Raw genomic sequence first — 22,552 nt, 5'->3', positions numbered from 1 at the left:
CACAGGGAGAATTTTCCACATTTTTGCTGACCTTCCACTTTACCAAACATCATAATATTAAAATAATCATTTTATTTTTAAATTAGAATACACTTTTTGGGTATTATTACAAACCCAATCTTTCAAAGTTGTTATGAGAATTAGCTGAGATTTGTGAAGTTTCACAATAAATGAATAAGCTTTTAAATAAATATTGGAGAAGCAGCATGGATGGTGTGGGCAGTGGAAAGAGTATATGCTTTGTCATTGTTGTTAGATACCGACTCATAGCGACCCTATGTACAGCAGAACAAAATACTGCCCAGTCCTGTGCTTTCTTCACAATCGTTGTTATGTTGCAGCCACTGTGTCAATCCATCTTGTTGAAGGTCTTCCTCTTTTTTGCTGACCATCTTCTTTACCAAGCATGTTGGCCTTCTCCAGGGACATCCTGATAACATGTCCAAAGTATGTGAGACCAAGTCTCACCATCCTTGCTTCTAAGGAGCATTCTGACTGTACTTCTTCCAAGACAGATTTGTTTGTTCTTCTGGCAGTCCATGGTATATTCAATATTCTTCTCCAACACCATAATTCAAAGGCTTCAATTCTTCTTTAGGAATCGGAAAATATGCTTTAGGAATGACAAAATCCTGGTTTCTAATCTCATGTTTACCGCCTATTGACTAAGACCTAAAACCCACCTAGATTAGTTATTTATTGCTACATTGCAAATTACCCCAAAACCTAGCAGCTTAAAACAACAAATATTTATTTTCTCACAGATTCTGAGAGTAAGGAAATTGGGAGTGGCTTAACTAGGTGGTTCTTATGAGGCTTCTTATGAGGTAACATTCAAGATGTTGACTACAGACGTAGTTATCTAAAGGCTTGACTTGGGCTGGAGGAACTACTTCCAAGTTTGCTGTTGTTAGGGAGCTTCAGTTCCTTGCCACATGAACTTTCCCAAATAAGGCTACTTGAGAGTTCTCGTGACACGGCAGTGTCCCCCAAAATGAGCCATCCAAGGAGGAAGTCTCAGTGCTTCTTATAACCTAGTCATAGAAGTCACATACTGACACTTCTGCCATATTCTGTTTGTTAGAGTCAAGTCACTAAGTCCAGCCTACATTCAGAGGAAAGATTAGACTCCACCGTTGCAAAGAATATGTAAACATATTTTAAAACCACTACAGGACCTTTATATAATCTTCTTTTTTTCTTTTATACATGGGGTTAATAATAGTGTACATTGAAAGGATTAAAGTAGATAAGGATAAATTATAAATCATGTGACTGGCTATGTGGATGCTAGTTTCCTTCTTTGATAGCTTAGAGATAATTTGGAAGCTTACAGATGAAAAGTAGGACAATGTAGTTCTTCTGGCTGGCATCTAAGTATGTCTTTTATTCTTCCTACGTTCATAACAATTTTTTGCATCAAGAGAATACTTATTAAACCCTACTTATTTAATTTAATTAGGTGCATGAGTTTAATTGTGGCTATATTCTCTTTTTCTCTTTGAGATGAAAATATAAACCTCTCTTAGGGATTGTCTGAATGTAAAGACTATTATAAATTTCAGTGATATATTTTCTTCATTTTCTATATGTAGAAATTTTAAGAAAATTTTACATTAAAATAATGTACCTATAATTAAAGTAAGTGAAGATCAGTACTATCTAAAAATAAAAAGAAATTCATAATTAAAACAGCATTTTCAACTGTAGCCTTATTATTTTAGCATGTTTCCAGCTGTGGATGGCTGGAATATCTTCAGGCATAATAACATGCCAGTATGCATGGAGTGGCATTCTTAATGTCCATTAATTCTCACGTAAACTCTTTGCATAAGTCTGTACCAATCGTGATGTCATTAGAAAATCATTGTGCTGCAAAATCTAACTGTATTGAAATAGAATTCAGGAAGGAGTTTTGGCTTTTACTAAATTATCTTGTTCTTTTTGCTTTTAAGGGTATCCGTTCCCTGAACTACGGGATTTGAATGAGATGACAGTGAATATCTTAAGAAGTGGAAAACTGACATTAGGAGGCCATTGTACTGATTTCTTTTTGGAATCGGCGTTCACAGTTTGAAGCAAATATTTAAAATATTTAAAAAGTTTGGATGACTATAGAATGTGAATATCATTTCTCTCAATGCAGGACATATTATTTCATTTTTAGTAGGCAATTAAAAAAAATCTGGAGGAAAACACTGTACCTTAGACTGAAAAGAGGTACCCCAGATCTGGGCAAGGTCGCTGTTGCCCAGGATCTCAGGAGTAATGTCAGGGCTAGACAGACCAAGGCCATTGATCATTTGGGCTACATTAATTACTAAATGTGTAGTAGGTGTAATCAGAAATGAATAAAACCTGAGATAAGAGAGAAAATTTGATGATAAACTGCAAGATTGAGGAAGATAACATAGTTTTCACTTGGAGGGATTTTATTACGTCATCTTATCAGAAGACAGAGCCAACTGCCTTAGGGACGTAGTCTCCATGTGGGCAGAATTTCTGCATATTAATTTCTAAGTATGATACTTTGGTGTGTAGTTTCCATTTCAAGTGATAATTTGAGGGAAGTTTTATTCAAACTATTACCTATAGTAGTTTAGTAGTAGAGTGATGCAGGAAGCTATGCCACTGTTATTTCAAATACCAGCAAAGTCATCCATGGTGAACAAGTTTCAGCAGAGCTTCCAGACTAAGACAGACTAGGAAGAAAGGCTTGGTGACCTACTTCTAAAAATTAGCCAGTGAAAACCTTATGGATCACAATAGAACATTGTCCTACTCCTTGCTTTGGACACATTATCAGAAGGGATAATCACTGGAGAAGGATATCATGTTTGGTGAAGTAGGGGGCCAGCGAGGGCAAAAGAGACCCTTTGTGAGATGGTTTGGCACAATAGTCACAACGATGGACTTACACACGTCAGCAATTGTGAAGATCACCCAGGACTGGGCAACATTTCATTGTGTTGTACATAAGGTCGCCATGAGTCAGAATTGACTCAATGGCAGCTATCTGTTGGTCTGTCTATCTCTCTCTCGATCTATATCATCATCATCATCTGTCTACTATCTATATGCCTTATTTATCCCTGACCTTCCTTCTAAGATCCTGACCCATACTTGGTAACCTCCTGTTTATCTCCACTAGGGTATCCCACAGGCTATTCAAATTCAACATTTCCAAAAATACTCTTCGTCTTAACCTCCAAACTTTCCTTACACTACATCTTTTAACTCAGTAAAACCACAGCCGTCATTAGATTCTCAGGCTAGAAACCTAGGTATCATCCTTAGTTCCTTCCTATCTGTTACTTTCCCCATTCCCTTCATCCTTCCCCACCACATGCAGATCAATCACTAGGTCCTATTTATTTTCTCTCTTAAATGTCTCTCTATTCTGTCTCCACTGCTGAGGTTAGGCTCTTATTATTTCTCACCTAGGCTATAACAGACATTTAGCTGGCACCTGGTTTCCTGCCTTCGTTCCTCCAATTTTCCTATATATTGTGGTCAGAGTGATTTTGCAAAGTACAAATCTGATTTTGCTACTGTCATGCCTAAAGCCCTTCAGTGAATCTCCATTTAGTATTTCAGGCTAAAGGCTAATCTTTAGCATGGTACACAAGGCCATTCTGGATCGCACCCTTGCGTTTCTCCTGAACTTTCTTTTTCTTTCACTCATATGCAGCTTGTTCTCTCAGTATATTGTTATGTTGTGCCTGGCACATGCAGTTCCTTTACCCCCCTATTCACAGCTTTTTGGCTTGCTAAACTTCTACCTATCCTTCCAGATGTAGCTCAGATGTCACACTTCCTGTGAGGACATTCCAGACCTGACAAGCAGAGTTAGATCCTGTTCTTCTTGAGTTCCCACTGTATCTTGTGTTTGCTTCTTCTACAGTGTTTATCAAATCATATAAAAATTAGTTGTGTACTTGCTTGTTTCTGCCACTAGACTGTGGGTTCTTTGGGAAGAGGGACTATATCTTACCTATTTTTATATTCCCAATGTATAGCAATGAACTTCAAAGGTAAGAAAAACTAGGTAAAAGCCCATTAAAATAAATGAGTGTATCAAATTGTCTTATTAACAATATGAATAGCAACAGTGCATAGAAAAATGATTCTGCAGAAGCAGAACATGTTCATCAGAGGACTGTTTCTTATATCTGTTCTTAAGAAAAACATCAACTTGCAAATTCATCCCTGTTGGGGCAATGATAAACAAACGTAGATTATTACATTTATTTACAATAAACTTTGGTTTCATTATTTGATACCTTTAAGCATTTGAATGGCATTAAGCCCAGAAGTAAAGAAAATAAAAAATGAAAATGTCTTTGTTTGGAAAAATATCCTGAGTCCATTTGCACAATAAGCGAGGACAACCTTGAAACGCTAATGATTAGTCCGTTCTCTGTCTAACCATAAGCAAGGAAGGCTGTATTGGATGGTGATCTTATTAGAGTAGGCTTTCCTGTGTGAAATCTGAGAGTCACAGGAGAAGTGACAGGTGGTAGAAGGGGAGGGCGAAGAGGCAAGAAAAAGGAGAGATCAGAAGCAAAGGTGGTGATAAGAGCAATGGCAGTGTCAAGTATTTTATGTTACGTGCTCCAACAGTCTGAGAAGAAATTCAGAAATGATGTCAGAAGTTAGAACAGATATGCTAAGTGCCAGTACATCTACCCACACCTTGTAGTTTTGGAAGTTCCAGTGCTTAAAGTGGAATCCAGAAAACTATCTTTTATAGAATGACTCATTCATAGATATTTCTGGATAATGGAGAGTTTAATGTGGGAGCTCTTTCTGGGCAGACATTGTTTTCAAAACCCAGTTTTGTACTCAATGCTGTGTGTAGATATGTAAGCCCTTGATAAGTAGTTCCTGACTGAGTGGTTGTGGCCCCTAAGGAATATTTATATTCAGGTCTTGTCTTGTCTAATGTGTCAGACCGGTGGTTCTCATGTTAGGCAGTTTGTGCTGACTGTAGAAGAAATTATAAAAGAAATGAAGTTTATTTTTAGTACATCTAAGCCTTTCTGATGCTTCCTGTCAGTGAACCCGAAGCTTCTCAAGGGTTTCATTAAAATGAAAACACCAACTTGAGAGCTCAGATCTCTGCCCACTAGAAGAATTTCCTCTCACCACTGCCCTTCAGGATCATTCTTGTGTGGAATGTACTTATGTACGGAAGCAATATTTTAAGCACAAACCAATAAATCAAGCTGACTCATTTGTGAGTCAGGCTTAGGTTTTTCCCTCCTCCATTAGTTTGTCCTGGGGAGCCCCACAAGGCCATACATGTGAGTTGAGAGTTCAGAATCAGTGCAACAGAGTTAGGTAGCAAGGTCTGGGCCACCTGTTTGTGTAACTTATTTGTGTCTTTTGGACGTGCTCAGATGTGATCCTGAAAGTGGACTTTCCATCATGTGAGTTGCTACTTTGTCTTTCAACTTTATCACTTGGTGACTGACAGTACCCTGCTCATGATGGGCACGTCCAATTGCATAGTAGTTTGATGTATCCTAATCAGGCACTGAGTCTTTATTAGGGCTCAGTATCACGCTGAGAAATGCTTTTCAAATAGAAGTTGTTGCCTGTTGCAGGCAGTATAGCCTGGCTGTAGAACCTTAGGGATCTACACTGTGCTTCTCCTGTCATGTTGGCCAGAGAGTCCACATGGCATCCTGATGGATCGTGGGTACCTCTGGCACCTTTGGATCTGCTGCAAAGCCATCTGTTGTTGTGGGTCCCATTCAAAATCGGCAGCCTCCTCAGTCACCCAATAAATGGTTTAGAACAGTTTTGCCAAATGTGGTATGTCATTTCTAAAATCCAAAGAGATATATAGGGCTAAGCACTCTGCCTCTGTCTTAGTGATAGGAAGGCAAGGTGCAATAACTCACCCTTTACTTTGGAATGGATGGCCTGGCACGCCCTGGACCACTAGATCCCTACACATTTCATTAATGTGGCAGACTCCGGAATTTTTCTAAGATTTATTTCCCACATTCTGGGTAAATAGATCTTACTGGAGAATCTAGAGTATGTGTCCCTTCCTGTACACCAGATCAGACTAACATGATATATTGGATCATTTGATGTAAATTTGAATGTTCAGCAGGTCAAGGTCTCTTCATATTCTACTGTGACAGAGGGTAGGAGATGTCATATAGCCCTGGGTCAAGACCATGAATGTGTACTGCTAACTATGCCAAGTGAAAATAAATTGCTTTGGATCCTCATGTCTAGTGTGTCTTTTAGATCTGTGGTTCTCATGTTAGTTTGTGCTGACCGTAGGGGAAGTTATAAAAGAGATAAAGTTTATTTTCAGTACCTCTAGCCTTTCTTGTGCTTCTTGTCACTGAATTCGAAGCTTCTCAGAGTTTTGATGGTGATTGGGAAGAATGTAACTGCCAGATCAGTAGTTGCATACCAAGTGCCAGAAGCTCTGCTGGTTTGCGCTAGTGGAGACACCACATCCAGCACAGCGACTGCAACTGGGGCTACCATTTAGTCAGGCCTGTGTTAGTTCACCATCATATGGGATTTGCAGCGACCTGACTGGTGCATTAAGTGGGAATATGAGAAACCACCATCCATGCATCCTTTACATCTTTGAGGGTGGCACTGACCTCTGCCATTCTACCTGGGATTTGACATTACTTCTGATTTATTATCTTGAACCAGGATGGGGTAGGGGAGGTGTGGGTGGACCAGTTTCAGGGTTTCCACTGCTCTTTATAGCCATTATGGCTCTTATCCACAGATCATGAAACCACTGTGAGGGTTCTGCCACTCATTAAGTATATTAATCCTGAATATGCATTTAGGATTAGGGAAATGATCACTGGGTGGACTCATGGTGAGACGGACTTGAGCCAGGACTTCTTTAATTCCTGGCATTCATACATTCCTACACTAATGGGGTAGGGACATGATGGCATTTTGGGTCCCCTGTTATCAGTGTGGAAACCCTAGTGGCATAGTGGTTAAGTGCTATAGCTGCTAACCAAAAGGTCGGTAGTTCGAATCCACCAGGTGCTCCTTGGAAACTCTATGGGGCAATTCTACTCTGTCCTATAGGGTCAGTACGAGTCAGAATCGACTTGACAGCAATGGGTTTGGTTTTTAGTGTATTATTAGTATGAGAGTCTCTGTGTGGTGCAGATGGTTAGACACTTGACTACTAACTGAAAGGTTGCTGGTTTGAACCCACCCAGAGGTTTCTCAGAAGGAAGGCCTGTCATCTGCTTCTAAAAGGCCACAGCCTTGAAAACCCTAGGGAGTGTACTTCTACTCTGCACACTTCAACTCTGGGGTTGTTATGAGTTGGAATTAACTTGATGGCAACTTTTTTTTTTTTGGGTCAGTGTAGGTTCAGACCTTATATACAATAGGCCTTCAAGGATCTGGTTATTCCTTTTCCTTAGTATACAGTTTCTCAGATAAATGGCTTTAGGATTGAGTGATTCACCATTTTATGCATTTTTTCAGGCTTTTTCCTCAAAAAAAAAAAAACCTGGGCTATCATTCCATCTGTATCGCTCCCAGTTCACCACTAGTCAAAGTTTTAGTAAATGCGATACTATAGCATGCCAGACATATCACCACCCTACTTAAACCTAATCATGGGGTTATTGTTGCCCTCTGGCAGGCAAGTGATCTAATTCTAGAATCCCATCTGACCATCTGCTTACTGGGGCCACTCTGACCCTTTTTCTTGCCTGGGTTCTATCAGAACCAGAATCCAAAACAAGGATTCATGTGCTAGTGATATATTTGAGAGATGAAGGAAATGCTGGCAAGGAATTGAGAAACTGGAGACAGGGAGAAGACATCCCCAAACTATACATTATCAAGTCAGTTATTGCTGTGGTTAATTGAGCTTAATCCCACTGCAGAAACTCTAGGTAACAATGTAGGCATCTGCCTCAGAGTAATCTCACTGGAGGAGAAAGGGAGCTAGGGTATTTATACAACTCCCTTCACTCATTGATGGAGAGTTTCTGGGGTGGGTGATTGTTAATTCCCCAACACTCTGGCCTGCTGCATGTGTGGGCAAGGTGCACTTCAGAGAAAATGATGTCCAGAAAACTCCCTCAGGTGCTGGCAGTTGGAAATAGGATTAATGTGTGCTTAAGTAGGAGGATTAAGGGAATATGGGCAGGTCATAGATTAGAATTATGTCTGTTAAAATGTCCAATTATAACTACAGCAGAAAGCTTTAGGACCTATGTAGTCTGGAAAGTGAATATGACATCACATTCATAAAAGCACAACATTCTAATAGATAAGATTAAATCAATACAGCATTATCCATTTCTCAGCTGATGTAAAATATATCCACAATCCCACTGAACCCTTCATGTTCTGTCAGGCCACTGTGCTTCCCTTCTCTTTTATAATCACAAGGGAAGATTTATCACTTGCTATAGTGAGTGACCAGATCAAAGAAACATGTACTATAGTCAACAGAAAGGCATTATTGTAACGCTATGATGAATAAATGAATAGACAAAAGGAATGAAATTGATATGATCATACAGGTGTTTGAATTTTGCACTGTTTCTGCTAAAATCAAAATTCTAGAAGTTTATAAACTCCTGCATATGTTTACAGATATGTCTGTAAAACTTTACATATGGTAGGACATTTCTTCATCATTAAATAGTTCACTTCTTTTAAAGAGTTCTGAATTTCCTTTCACTTAGCTGTTAATTATCATGTACAAACCGCTGTAATTATCTCTAAGTATTTCTAAATATTATAGTGTTCTTCTACTAAATATTATTTTTATACTCTACTTCCTGTGTTGCCAAGAACCTTTCTGAGGATCAGAATTTGTATTTTATTCCAAGCAGAAGCCACTTTTTTTTGGCACAAATTCTCCATTCTTTTCCAAATAGTTTTGTAAACGCTCAATGTTTATCTCAATGATAGATATAGCAGTGCTAGTTGCTTCTACTTTAGAATACAAAGCAAATGGTTAACAGTTTTAAATTGAGGTTCTTTAGAAAGATTTAATTTAGAAAGATTAATTTAACAATTGATATGTGATAGGAAAAACTTCTAAACAAAAGATAAATTCAAATTCCTGAAACAATTAGTGTGTGAGAAAGACATTTTAGGAAAAAGATAAAGTGAAATTTGGAAAACAAGGTTAGCAAGCCTCTTGATTCACCAACCACCTGAATATTTAAGTATCATTTGGTAAAACGTGATGTTTCCTTAATTTCCAAAAGTTCTTCAATCAGTTAATAACGCACAAAGTGAAGTTCAAAGTCTAATAATTCAAACTATGTAGCTTCGTGAATAGGGTAACTTGGCTCCAGTTTACAAGATTTCAAAAATTTGTCCTGATTGTATCCCTTGGGAAGCAAGGAAAGGACAAAAGGTGTCAGAATATTGTAATGATTGTCTCTCTTTTAGTGTGAGAGCCATATTAAAAATGTTTAGGTTTAGAAACTGAGTATGCCCTGGTTTAGATTGTACAGTAAATGACAGGTAATTTGGTAGAGGTTAGCATGACCTAGTCTTAATTCTATTAGTAAAATTTGTCTTATTAAGCAAGACAAAACACTGAGTTAATCATGAGTCTCTGAATTTGTCTGACAAATAAACAAGATGAAGAGAAACAAATCCTCTCCAGAAACACAGTGGCCTTGGGGGAGCTAGAGACAAACCTGGAGGGAGATCATCAGAAGAGCACTTAGCCCTGGTCAGGAGATGGGGCCACTTTGAGTTACTTTTTAACTCTTTTAAATGATAATTTTACTCTGATACTAGTGGACTCCACTCTTAAGACTTTCTCATTAATTTTTTTTCCTACTTTGAAATTTCACAAGTACTTGTCTTTTGAAATCCCTGTGACTCAGAATGTAGTTTGTGAGTCAGCAGCATTGGCATCACTTGGGAGCTTATTCGAAATGCCAAATCTCACATCTATGGAATCAGAATTTGCATTTTAATATGATCCCCAGGTGATTTATATGTACATTAATATTTGAGAAGCACTGTCTCTCACCTTTTCTCATATACTTTCCATTCCTATTCTTTCAACTTTTCCTTTTAGCTTTTTTTTTTTATTTCAGCAAATGCATTTTAACTTTCCAAGGCAATTAAAAAACATCCTCTAATTGCTCCATTTGCCTAGAATCCTTTTCTTATATTATTGATACAGTATGTTTTCTATCCTGAGACTAATTAAGATTAAAAATAAAGTTGTTCTCTATTTTCTGAACTATCAGTTTCTTTGGATCAGTTGTTCTGACCTTTATTTTCACATTTATGTGTCTTTACCTGAAATATTTGGAAATTCTTGATCATCTAGTCATATTCACAGAGAAGGTGTAAGTTGATTAGTAGCTGGCATAACTTTCCTCTGCCCTTGGTTAAATCTGGAGAGCTTATTATATGCCTTTTGTAGTAGGCACAGAGGATTGCCTGAAAGAAACCCATAGAAACCGTTTCCAAAACCATAAGAGATTTCCTTTGATAGGCCAGAGGTCGTGGTTATTAGCTACGTTGGCATCTAGTTGGCCCTGACTCATGGTGACCCCATGCACAACTGAATGAAATGCTGCCTGGTGTCATTTGTGGATTGGACTGTTGTGATCCATAGGGTCTTTATTGGCTGATTTTCACAAGTACATCACCAAATCTTTCTTCCTAGTCCATCTTAGTCAGACAGGTGGTGGCTGTGCATGATGCCCATTCGCTGGGAATTGAACCTGGGTCTCCAGGGCAGAAGGGGAGAATTCTACTACTGAACCACCACTGCCTCTCTGGACCGGAAGTAGAATGATCAGTTTCTTTAGAGTAGATCTCATGGCTACGAATGAGAGTAAACCCAGCACCTCTCAGTGGAGGGCTTGGAATGTCTGGGAAGAAAAGAAAGTGGGAAGGAGTTGCCATAGAGTCATCAACTCATGACTGCTCCATCTGTGACAGAGTAGAACTGTGCTCCATAGGATTTTCAGTGGTTGATTTTGCAGAAGTAATTCTTCAGTCCTTTCTCTCTTGGTGTCTCTGCGTGGATTCGAATTTCCAAATCTTTGGTTAGCAGCCAACACTTAACCATTGGCGCCACTCCAAATTCCTTGTTGTTCTTAGGTGCTGCCGAGTTGGTTCTGATTCATAGTGACCCTATGTACAACAGAATGAAACACTGTCTGGTCCTGAGCCATCCTCACAATTATTGCTATGCTTGAGCCATTGTTGCAGCCACTGTGTCAACCCATCTCTTTGAGGGTCTTCCTCTTTTTTGCTGACCCTCTATTTTACCAAGCATAATGTCCTTCTCCAGGGTCTGGTCCCTCCTAATAACATGTTCAAAGTATGTGAGCCGAACTCTCACCATCCTTGCTTCTAAGGAACGTTCTGGCTATACTTCTTCCAAGACAGATGTGTTTGTTCTTCTGGCAGTCCATAGTATATTCAATATTCTTTGCCAACACCATAATTCAAAGTCATCAATTCTTTGGTCGTCCTTATTCACTGTCCAACTTTCATGTGCCTACGAGGCAACTGAAAACACCACGGCTTGGGTCAGGTATGCCTTAGTCCTCAAGGTGACATCTTGCTTTTGAACACTTTAGAGAGGCCTTTTGCAGCAGATTTGCCCAATACAGTATGCTGTCTGACTTCTTAACTACTGCTTCCATGGGCCCAAATTCTTTAGGCAGACCTTTAGGAATCTTCCAGATTTCTGCTTCTCTTTACCACCTGATTTGGCTCCTGGGCCCCTTCAGGGCTCCTTAGAAAGACCAGCAAGCACCTCCACAGCCAGCTTTGCCATGAACTTTCTGGGCTGCTGCTTTTTCTTTCCACCTTTCAGAAAAATCATTAAGATCTCTGCTGAGTTGAAAGTTCTCTCTCCCATTTTCTGTGCCTTTAAGATTCATTGTCATTTATATGTTACACTTTCATTTCACTGGGAGTTTGGAGATTGGGTGGTAAGCATGTATGTTTGTTCCATGACCTTTACCAGAAGATTGAATTTTTGATGGGAACAGTATTTTTTTTTTTATAATTTTTATTGTGCTTTAAGTGAAAGTTTACAAATCAATTCAGTCTCTCACACAAAAACTTATATACACACCTTGCTACATACTCCCAATTGCTCTCCCCCTGATGAGACAGCCCGCTCTCTCCCTCCACTCTCTCTTTTGGTGTCCGTTTCACCAGCTTCTAACCCCCTCTACCCACTCATCTCCCCTCCAGGGAGGAGATGCCAGCATAGTCTCAAGTGTCCACCTGATCCAAGAAGCTCACTCCTCACCAGCATCCCTTTCCAACCCATTGTCCAGTCCAATCCCTGTCTGAAGAGTTGGGTTTGGGAATGTTTCCTGTCCAGGGCCAACAGAAAGTCTGGAGGCCATGACCACCAGGGTCCTTCTAGTCTCAGTCAGACCATTATTTGATGGGACAATATTTTTTTAACACAAATTTTATCCTGCTTAACTCACTGGGTAGTCTCTTAGGAATTTTTCTAAAAATGATAACAAGTTCTGTACTAACATAATTTTCAGATAATCACACATACCAAGAAAGAAACTACAGTTGATCTTGATCAGAATATCAAGCAACCGAAACAGAATAAAATGATTTTTTCTCTGCATTAGCATGCGCACGTGCAACCCACACACATGCTCCCACATACCCACACTCGTACCCATGCACCCACTCACACTCATACCCACACACCCACTCACACCCACACCCACACCCTCACTCATACCCACATTCATACCCACACACACTCACACACCTGTACACACACCCACATCCGCGCTCCCACCCACACACATATACACACACCCACACTCACACCCACACGCCCACACTTACACCCCCACACACTCACACACCCATACGCACACCCCCATACCGCCACACCACTCATACCCACACACCCATGCACCCCCCAAACACACACCCACACCCATACATCCAGACACATACCCACACACACACCCACACCCACACACTCACACCCACACGCACACCCCACATGCACCCACACATCCATACGCACACTGACACCACCACACACACTCACACCCACAAACCCACACCCACACTCGCACCACACTCATACCCACACACACACCCATATACACACCCATGCCCCCACACCCACACATAAACACCCACACTCACACCTACTCACACAACACTCACACCCCCACACACGCCTACACATATGCCTACACTACCATAGCCACACACACACATATGCACTCACACCCATCCTCCACGCCCCGCACAAAGAAGCCTAATACCAAAAATGCTTGTTAATTGATTTGGAGAATTTACAAGACAGTAAATTTTTTATGAGGTTACATAAAAGTCATAAGGATAGGAATCTGAGATTTATACCTATTTCCTGAGCAAGGGAAATTGGGTAAGGTCATGTTATGGTTGATTCTCTAACTTCTTAATGACATTCAACAAGTTGTTTGATTTTATTCTTTTGATAAAGCTGAATTGGAATGTGATGAAAAAATTGCTTGTATATGCAGAACCTAAAAGTGAATTGATAACATGATGGTATTTAGGCATTTAAATATTTTTCATTTGGGGTGATTACTGAAAAATTATTTAGGTGACTATAGTGACTAAAAAATTGGCATTTCCTGAAAGTAATCGGAGAGGCAAGAACATAAATCACTTGTAGCAGGGTTGCAAATTTAACACATACAAACATGCAAGGAAAATGGTAGCTATTTTCTCTAGTCTAAACTATAATACAAAAATATAAAAATGCACAAAATATAGATACAGGTTAATGAAATATTTTAAGATAAAACTATGTAATCACCTCTCAGGTCGAGAATAGAATATTACCAGCACCCCAGATGCCCCCTGGCCTTTCCCAGCCAAAAACATTGAGAAAATATTCAACCTTAATACTTGAGTTTTGGATTGCCTGTTTTTGAATTTTATATAAATGGAATTATACAGTATGTAGTCCTTTGGTGTGGCTCCTTTTGTTCAATAGTATAGTTTGTTGGATTCATCCCTGTTGTTTCTTGAGATGGTAGCTTATTCATTTTCATTAGTGTACAGTATTCCATTGCATGAATATACACAGTTTGCATAATGATGGACATTTGGGTTATTTCTAGTTTTTGACTTTTACAGATAATGCTGCTGCAAACATTTCTTTCCATGTGTCTTGGTGCATAGATGTACACGTTTCTATTGGAGGTATACCTAGGAGGGGAAATTGCTGGATGTGACTATCTTCAATTTTGGTTGGTAATCGCAAATTGGTTTTCAGATTTGTTACACCAATCTGCAACGTGTATGCAGTTTCCTATGGTTTGACATCCTCACCAAAACTTAATATTATCAGGCTTTTCATTTCAGTGGGTATGTAGACACATTTCATTGCGATTTTAATTTGCATTTTTATGATTATAATGAGTTTGAACACTTTTTTATATGTTTACTGGCCATTTGGATTTCTTCTCTGTGAATTGCATATGAAAATATCTTGCCCATTTTAAAAATTGAGTTGTCTTTTTGCTTGCAGTAGATATTTTATATTTTGCATACCAATCCCTTTGGTTTTTGTGTTGCCAAAATATTCTTCCACTCCCTGGCTTACTTTTAACTTCCAAATAGTGTAATTTTAGGAATTGAGGTTTTAATTTCAATGTAGTCCAATTTAACAGTTTTGTTTTAACGGTTCCCATTATGATCGATGCTTTTTTCCTTTTTAAGTCATATTTTCCTAACATGAAATATAGATGTCCTCCAACATTATTAGCTAGCCTACAGCTGTCCATTAAAAATATAATGGGTGCCACATTTGTAACTTTAAATTTTCTTTTAGCCACCTTAAAAAAAGAAAAGAAATACGTGAAATTAATTTCAATAATATATTTTATTTGATATAATCGAAATATTATCAATATTATCATTTTAACATGTAATCAGTAAAAAAATTATCAGTGAGGTATTTTACTTTTTTGTTCCTACTAATTCTTTGAAATCTGGTATATATTTTATCCTTACTGCACATTTTCATTTGTACCTGCTGCATTTCAAGTGCTCAGTAGCCACATGTGCTACAGCAGTGTTCTAGAAGGCATCTTTTTTTGCTATCTGAAACTAATATTTTTTGTATGGAGCAAGGTAGGGGTCAAATTTCATTTTCCATGTATGATCATTGGGGGAAAAGTACCAGCTACATTGCTCCATTGAAAAGAACATCTTTCACCACTGCTTTGCAGTGCCATCTTTGTCATGAATCAAATGTTCATAGATGAATGGGTATGTTTCTGAACTTAATAAGTGTTTTATTTTCTAAAATGAATCTACGTATCATGAAACCCACTATGCTGGCTGATGGGGATACAAAAGGAACAAATTATAACTTTCTAATCAAAGTAATCTGCATCTTTGAGAGCTTAAACAGTTATCTTTTAGGAAACTCACTCTGAGTAGAGTCTCAAATTTTATCCCATTCTTCTTGCTTCTTCTCAAGATGGTGCCTGGGTATGCAGAGACTTTAACATGACATGTGGTGCTGAAGAGAAAGGACCTTGAATCTGCCAGTAGGTCCTTTGCTAGCCTTAGTACTCTTTTGTTCCCTACTGCAGTATGTGCATCATTCTACAGTACCTTGTCCCTTGGGCTGGGGTCTGCTGACATGTTGCAGACAAAAATGCATTTTGTTTTCTTGCATCAGGCAGAGCCTGGCCCACTCTTGCTGACTGGGCAGCACCTTAGTTCTCACTGAGCTGCAGTCGTTTCTGAATCTGAACCTTGCTCCCTACCTAGCTACTGGCTATCCAGGCCACAGCCTCTGACAGGTTCATATTAGTCAGCACCAGCATGGTTGCATGAGAGTTCCACAGGCCCTTAATTAACTCAGCTCCTTTTGCAGGGCTTGCAGTAACTTTGAGGTTTCTTCTGTAACACCTAGAAGCCAAGTAAGGCTAAGGAGCGCCAACTCCAGCCCTCTCTCTGCCTGATTATGCCGTATCATGAATTTCCCTTTGATGTAGCATCTTGCATCAGTGTGGGGCCATCCTGTGTTCTAGTATCCTCCCAGAGTTCCAAATAGGGTATGTAGGAAAAGATCCTGCAAGTCTTCAAATATATCTCCTCCCTGGAAATTCTGATGCTTTCCTCTATTTCTCTCTCCCTGTTCCTTCCTGCAGCCCACTGGGCTTTAATGGGCAGAGTTTCCTGCTTTCTGTGTGGCAAGGACAGTTTTTATATCACAACCTGAGCTACCTCTACTCATGGCTCACAAACTGAGGCCCGGCTCTTGATGAGTTTATAGGAGCTTAAACAATTTATAAAATGTTTCGCTTTCAGCCAAGGCTGGCTTTCAAGGCTGTTCTCTGGCTAGGGATTTAAAAAAAAAAAATCTAATTTGACAGAGCTGAGCAGTGGCTTTATTTTTCTGACTGGTATGTCAGCCCTTTCTTGGGCAATGAGCAAGCAGGGAGTCACAGGACAACATGATTTACAGTATACTAAAATGCATCAGAAAATATTTCACAATATATTGTTCCCATTACACTACTGAAAAAGAGAAAAGAATAAAAGGACCTGATTGTCCACATGTGAGGGCCAAATAAGTAAAAATGAATGGGAAAAAGAAAAGCTGGAAACAGAATTATGTCTGCTGTTCAAGTAAGGACACCTGTGTGGGACTTCATTTTCTACCTGAAGGCAGCTGCAGCGTTTTAAAGTCCTGAGGAGCAGGGAAATCATCTGAGCAAATAGATCATGCTGATTTGATTGTAGCAGAGGTAAATAACAAATTATGTATAGATATGAAATAACAGCACATGGTCTGAGCTCTGTCAAGAAACATTGTACTTTAAACATGATAAGTTTAAAAATATTTTACTAGTTGTAAAAATTTTAGAAAAAACAGATAAGATAAAGAAATAAAAACTACCTATAATCTCCACCAGTCAGCGATAACTAGCATTCATATTTGATATATCATTTCTGATGTCAGATGGATCTTGGTGAAAGCAGAGAATACTGACAGGTGTTTACCTGTGTTTTATTGACTATGCAAGGGCATTCAGCTGTGTGGGTCATACCAAATTATAGATAGTATTGTGAAGAACGGAAATTCCAGGACACTTAATTGTGCTTGTGGGGAACCAGTACATAGTCATTTAACAGAACAAGGGGATACTGTGTGGTTTAAAATCAGAAAAGGTATGCGTCAGGGTTGTAGCCTTTCACCATACTTATTCCATCTGTATACTCAGCAAATAAACTGAGAAGCTAGACTATATGAAAGGAATGCAGCATCAGGATTGCAGGAAGACTCATTAACAACCCATGATATGCAGATGACACAATTTTGCTTTGCTGAGAGCAAAGAGAACTTGAAGCACTTACTGATGAATATCAAAGACTACTGCCTTCACGTGGATTATACCTCAACATAAAGAAAACAAAATTTCTCACAACTGGACCGATAAGCAACAAGGTAAACTGAGCAAATATTGAAGTTGTCAAAGATTTTATCCAACTTGGATCCACAATAAACGCCCATGGAAGCAACAATCAAGAAATCAGGTGATGCATTGCATTGGGCAAATCTACTGCAAAAGACCTCTTTAAAGTGTTGAAAAGCAGAGATGTCACCTTGAGGACTAAGATGTGTTTGACCTAAGCCATGGTATTTTCAATCACCTCATATGCATACGAAAGCTGCATAACGTGTAAGAAAGACTGAGAATTGATGCCTTTCAATTATAGTTTTGGCAAGGAATGTTGATTATACCATGGACTGCCAGAAGAACGAGCAAATACAGCCAGAATGCTCCTTAGAAGCAAGGATGGTAAGACTTCGTCTCATATACTTTGGACATGTTATCAAGAGGAACCAGTCCCTGGAAAAGAACATCATGCTTGGTAAAATAGGGGGTCAGCAAAAGAGAGGAAGACCCGCAAAGAGATGGATTGACACCGTGGCTGCAATGATAGGCTCAGGCATAGCAATGATTTTGACGGCGCAGGACTGGGCAGTGTTTCATTCTATTTTACATGGGGTTGCTATGAGTTGGAACCAACTTGGCGGTACCTAACAACAACAACAACCCTTCCAGTGTAATTTTAAGCATATATATAACTCAAAACAATGAGACCACACTGTACATTCTATTCTCTTTCTTTTTTACTGAGTATATGATTTTCTTTTTTACCTAATATATTATGACTATTTTGTATTGTTAATTTTTTTTCTACATCATTTTAAATAGTCTATCATATGGGTGTACCATAGTTTATTTAATCAATCTCTGTTATTGGGCATTTGCTTGCTGTTTTTTGGAAAGATTTCTCATGCTTAAATTTTTCTACATATCCATGGTAATTTCTTTATATTCCAAAAAGTAGAATTTCTGGGTCAGAAGGTGTCCAATAACCTAAGGCTTTTTTTTTTTTTTTTTTGATAAATGTTGATACGCCCAATAGTAAGAATGCACTGATTCTACACCAATTTTACATTCCTATCATCATTGGAGGATTGTGTCAATTTAAGTGTAAAAATTACCTGATTTAATTACTATAGGCTAAGCCACGCTGCATTAACAATGATTCTCACTTATGGCCTTAAAAAAACAAAGGTTATTTCCCACTCATGTTACATTTCCAACAGTGGGTAGTGGTAACTGAGTGGGCTCCACATAGACACTCATCATTTTATGAAGTTGCCGTATAAACCTGATGTTTCAGCATTTATCTCAGCAGGGGAAGAGAGGCTGGAAAATCAAGCAGAGGCTTTCCTTCAGTCTGAAAGTGATACGCAGTATCTCTACTCACCTCTTTTGGCCAGAGCTGATCATATTACTGCCTAATTGCCCATGGGGGCTTGGACATATAGAGAAGTGAATGGAATATTTGGTGAGTATTGTGCTCCCTACCACATCACCACTTATTTAAAAAAAAATCATAACTTAGTTCATTTAAAAGGAAAAATAAAAGCATTAGATTGTTATAACTTCTACATTTGTGATTACTAGAGTATTTAAAATTTTTCTCATATTTATTCATCATTATGTATCTTTTCTGTGAATTATCTATTAATGTTCTTTACCCATATTTATTTTTATTCCTCAGTTTTTCTTATTTATTGGCTAAATACAGTATAGAAGGGTGTTGGGTAATATATTGTGAAAAAATGCATCATGAATATGTGTGTCTTTCAAATTATATGAGGAATGTAATTATGTAATGAATAATGCAGGCACTTTGGGGTATATGAAAAAATATTAGTTATGGTCCCTGTTTTCAAGGCGTGTTATGATGTTATTGATTGCGCCATGGTGGCACAGTGGTTAAGAGTTTGGCTGCTAACCAAAATGTCAGCAGTTCAAATCCACCAGCTGCCTCTTGGAAACCCTATTGAGCAGTTTTTCTCTGTCCTATAGGGTTGCTATGAGTCGGAATTGACTCAACAGCAACAGGTTTTAAAGAATTTCACACTTTCTATGTTCTCTAAAAAGATTCCTATCTATCAGATTTGTTTAAAGTGTATGAAAGATTTCTTATTTTAGACTGACCCTGGTTATCTAAGTTTAACATTAAATGGAATTTAGATAATTAAAATCTAGGTCAGGCTGTGATTAAAGTTTTCCATTAAATCCTTCAAATTTGACTATGCCCAACTGTATATTTCTGCGTTTTCTTTCATACGATTAAGTCTCGAAACCCTAGAAACAACATATAGCCTATTTTTGCCTTCTGAGGTTTGGATATTTCTGTTTTGTCACTGTAAGCTCAGCTGGTATTTTTTACTAGCCTTTCACTGTATGATTTTCTCCTGAATTAATGTCTTATTCATAAAATATACATTAATTGATATTTTATATCATTTGAAGGCTTCAGTTTTAATATGTGATTTGGCCTGAAGCAAGGACTTTGGCCTAAGAATCTTGTAAGATTTTAAAAAATTGTTATAAAATTAATGTAGTAAGACTCAAACACTTTATTAATAAGAAAATGGGGACATCTTTCAGGGTGAATTTAATCTTAATTTATCCAAAAATTTAATAACTTATGTTCTCAATTTTTATGTCCTTATTTATCAGAGGACAATATTGTTAATTCTATCTTACTTTTAGAATTGCCAAAAAGGGAGTATTGGTACACATTCAATAGCCATTCTCCTTCTCCTTCCATGTTAACAAAAATTCAGTGTTTTCTTCCTTAGTTAAGTGGTTCTGGACTTTCTAGGTAGCTGAATCTTGATTGGCCTAGTCTGATTATGGTGGTCTCCCCTTGTCAGCTTAGTCCTGGGCAAGAGTTGTAATTTTGGACCCTTACAGAAGAGGAGAATTCTTCATGAAGGACATCTGGGGAAGTTTTCTTTCTTTTAAAATGGGACCCAAGACAGGTAACTTCAGGTTATACCTGTACATGATGTTGTTTTTGTGTGAAAATGTATCTACTAGAGCCCTCCTTGGGACAATTAAGGGAAGCCAAGAGAATTGCAGAGAAACCAGACTGGCAGTGAGACTTACTTAGCTGAACTAGTGAATTTATTAACCCTGGATATTACCTCAAGATTTTTGAATTAGTGAGATGATGAATGTCTTTAATGTTTAAATCACTTTTAGTCAGGTCCTGTTGCTTACAGCTGAAAGCATCCTTACTGACTTAGGATGGCAAATTATAGCAGAAAGGAGAGAATCATAGACTTCAAATAGACCTTAGAAATTATTTTCTCCAACTCTTTACCCTCTTATGAATCTTCTGCATGACAGTTGACAATCTGATGGTGAGGGAAAAGCCAGAAAAATACTTAAAAAGGAAACTATAATCACTAGTAAAGCAAGGCATTTTGGGGTTATTTAGAGTCGAGGTAAATATCCATATTCACATCAGTGGGCCCAGAGAGCATCTTCTTCACAGAATAATTCTAAGTTAGTAATGGATAAATTAAAGTCTGTCTACTTTAGAAGGCAAAGAATGGCTCTAGAAAGATTTCCATTGCAGCTGATGAAACCAAAAATAATTTGAAGCTATAAATTTTAAGTCTTCAGGATGACTACTTTCTTGAGAATTAACTGCATTACACATTTTTAGAAATAGAATTAAAATTTAAATGTAAGGTACAGGAAATTTCCAACTTCTAACAGTCTGTGGTCACAGAGTGAAAATTTGAGTTAGTTGTTTGGTGTTTTGAAGGCACATGCCTGAAGATATCAGGATATCAATAGTACATAGCTTTCTAGGTTATCTCATGAAATATATTTACCCCAAGAGAGATACATACCACACACAAACACACACACACAGAAACACATCCTTACATATTTGCAACAAAAACAATACTGTTAATTCTATCTTATTACATTGCTATCTTACTACATTATGGAGGGCATCCATCTCTTGTGTTCCTTTTACTTCCTGATTTTGTCTCAGTCATTTTTTACTTAAATTTTAGGGTTCAAATCATTTCGGCCTTATTCTCTATCTACTGGAGCACATCCCATCCTGCAGGAGGGTAGCAGAAGGGGGAATGTGGTATAAGCAGAATTACTTCTCTGTTCAGTCCACTTGGTTATTCTAAAATTGTTGAAGTCCCATAGATGTTTGTTGTGACTTTTCTTTAGTATGATAAATATTTTTTAATCAGAAAAAGATAATTCTCGAAAATAAGTGCCTTAAATAGATTTGTGGCTGTCATAAGATTTTATTTTGTCATTTAGCTACGAGCATTGGAAACACTGGTGGCGTAGTGGTTAAGTGCTACAGCTGCTAACCAAGAGGTCAGCATTTCGAATCTGCCAGGCGCTCCTTGGAAACTCTATGGGACATTTCTACTCTGTTCTATAGGGTCGCTATGGGTCGGAATCGTCTCGACAGCAGTGGGTTTAAGTACCTTAAATAGATTTGTGGCAGTCCTAAGATTTTATTTTGTTCTTTAGTTACAAGCATTACAAAGGAATATTTTGGAAAAAGCACTTCATTAGGAGGCTTAAAACTGGGGTCTGCTGTTATCTCCTTAATTTACTAACTCTGTGACCTTGGGTGAGTCACTTTACTTCTTTAATCCTCAGTTGCTCATCTTGAAAGTGGGATGCTATCTTACTTGCTGAAGCTAGGAAATTGTGTAAACTAGTTTTTTCCCTTGTAGCTGTAAGGGCTATGATTGCCTCAATGTCCTATGGTTTTCAATTTTATGAAGAAAGTCAGTAAACATGTTAGATGTCTATATTTCCTACACATTTTTCCAGAAATGCAAATGTTCTGTAAGATATAGTCCATCTACACTTTTAATGAAAATTTCACTCTGATGAGCTGTGAATTTTCAGATTTTTGTTGCATTTGAAAAGGAAGGGATTTTAAAAAGCTAGTTCATATTTCAAAGAGAATGTAATCATCAGACTTACCATGCTTTCTAAGGTGCTTGAAACTTGAAAAACAGATATTTGATTTAGTAAATTTTGGTGTTATCTTTCTAAGGAGATGACCAACTAATCCTTATTTTTTTGAGGAGATAATCGACTCATAGGGTAACTATGAGTTGAAATTGACTGGGTGGCAGCTG

At 38.1% G+C, this 22,552-nt stretch overlaps 1 long non-coding RNA gene across 1 annotated transcript in view; it reads left to right on the top strand.

Annotated features, from left to right (window-relative positions):
* The window catches only part of LOC126084622 (uncharacterized), a 159,436-nt gene extending 140,547 nt beyond the window's left edge, over nt 1–18,889 (top strand). Inside the window, exon 4 of the long non-coding RNA XR_007519040.1 lies at nt 18,745–18,889. This is a non-coding gene — a long non-coding RNA (uncharacterized LOC126084622). The remainder of the gene's footprint in view (nt 1–18,744) is intronic.
* Nucleotides 18,890–22,552: the final 3,663 nt, after the last annotated feature.

Source organism: Elephas maximus, chromosome 10 (genome assembly GCF_024166365.1).
Source record: "Elephas maximus indicus isolate mEleMax1 chromosome 10, mEleMax1 primary haplotype, whole genome shotgun sequence".
Lineage (NCBI taxonomy): Eukaryota > Metazoa > Chordata > Mammalia > Proboscidea > Elephantidae > Elephas > Elephas maximus.
The sequence above is the reverse complement of the archived record's forward strand: the minus strand, read 5'-3'. Positions and strand labels throughout refer to the sequence as shown.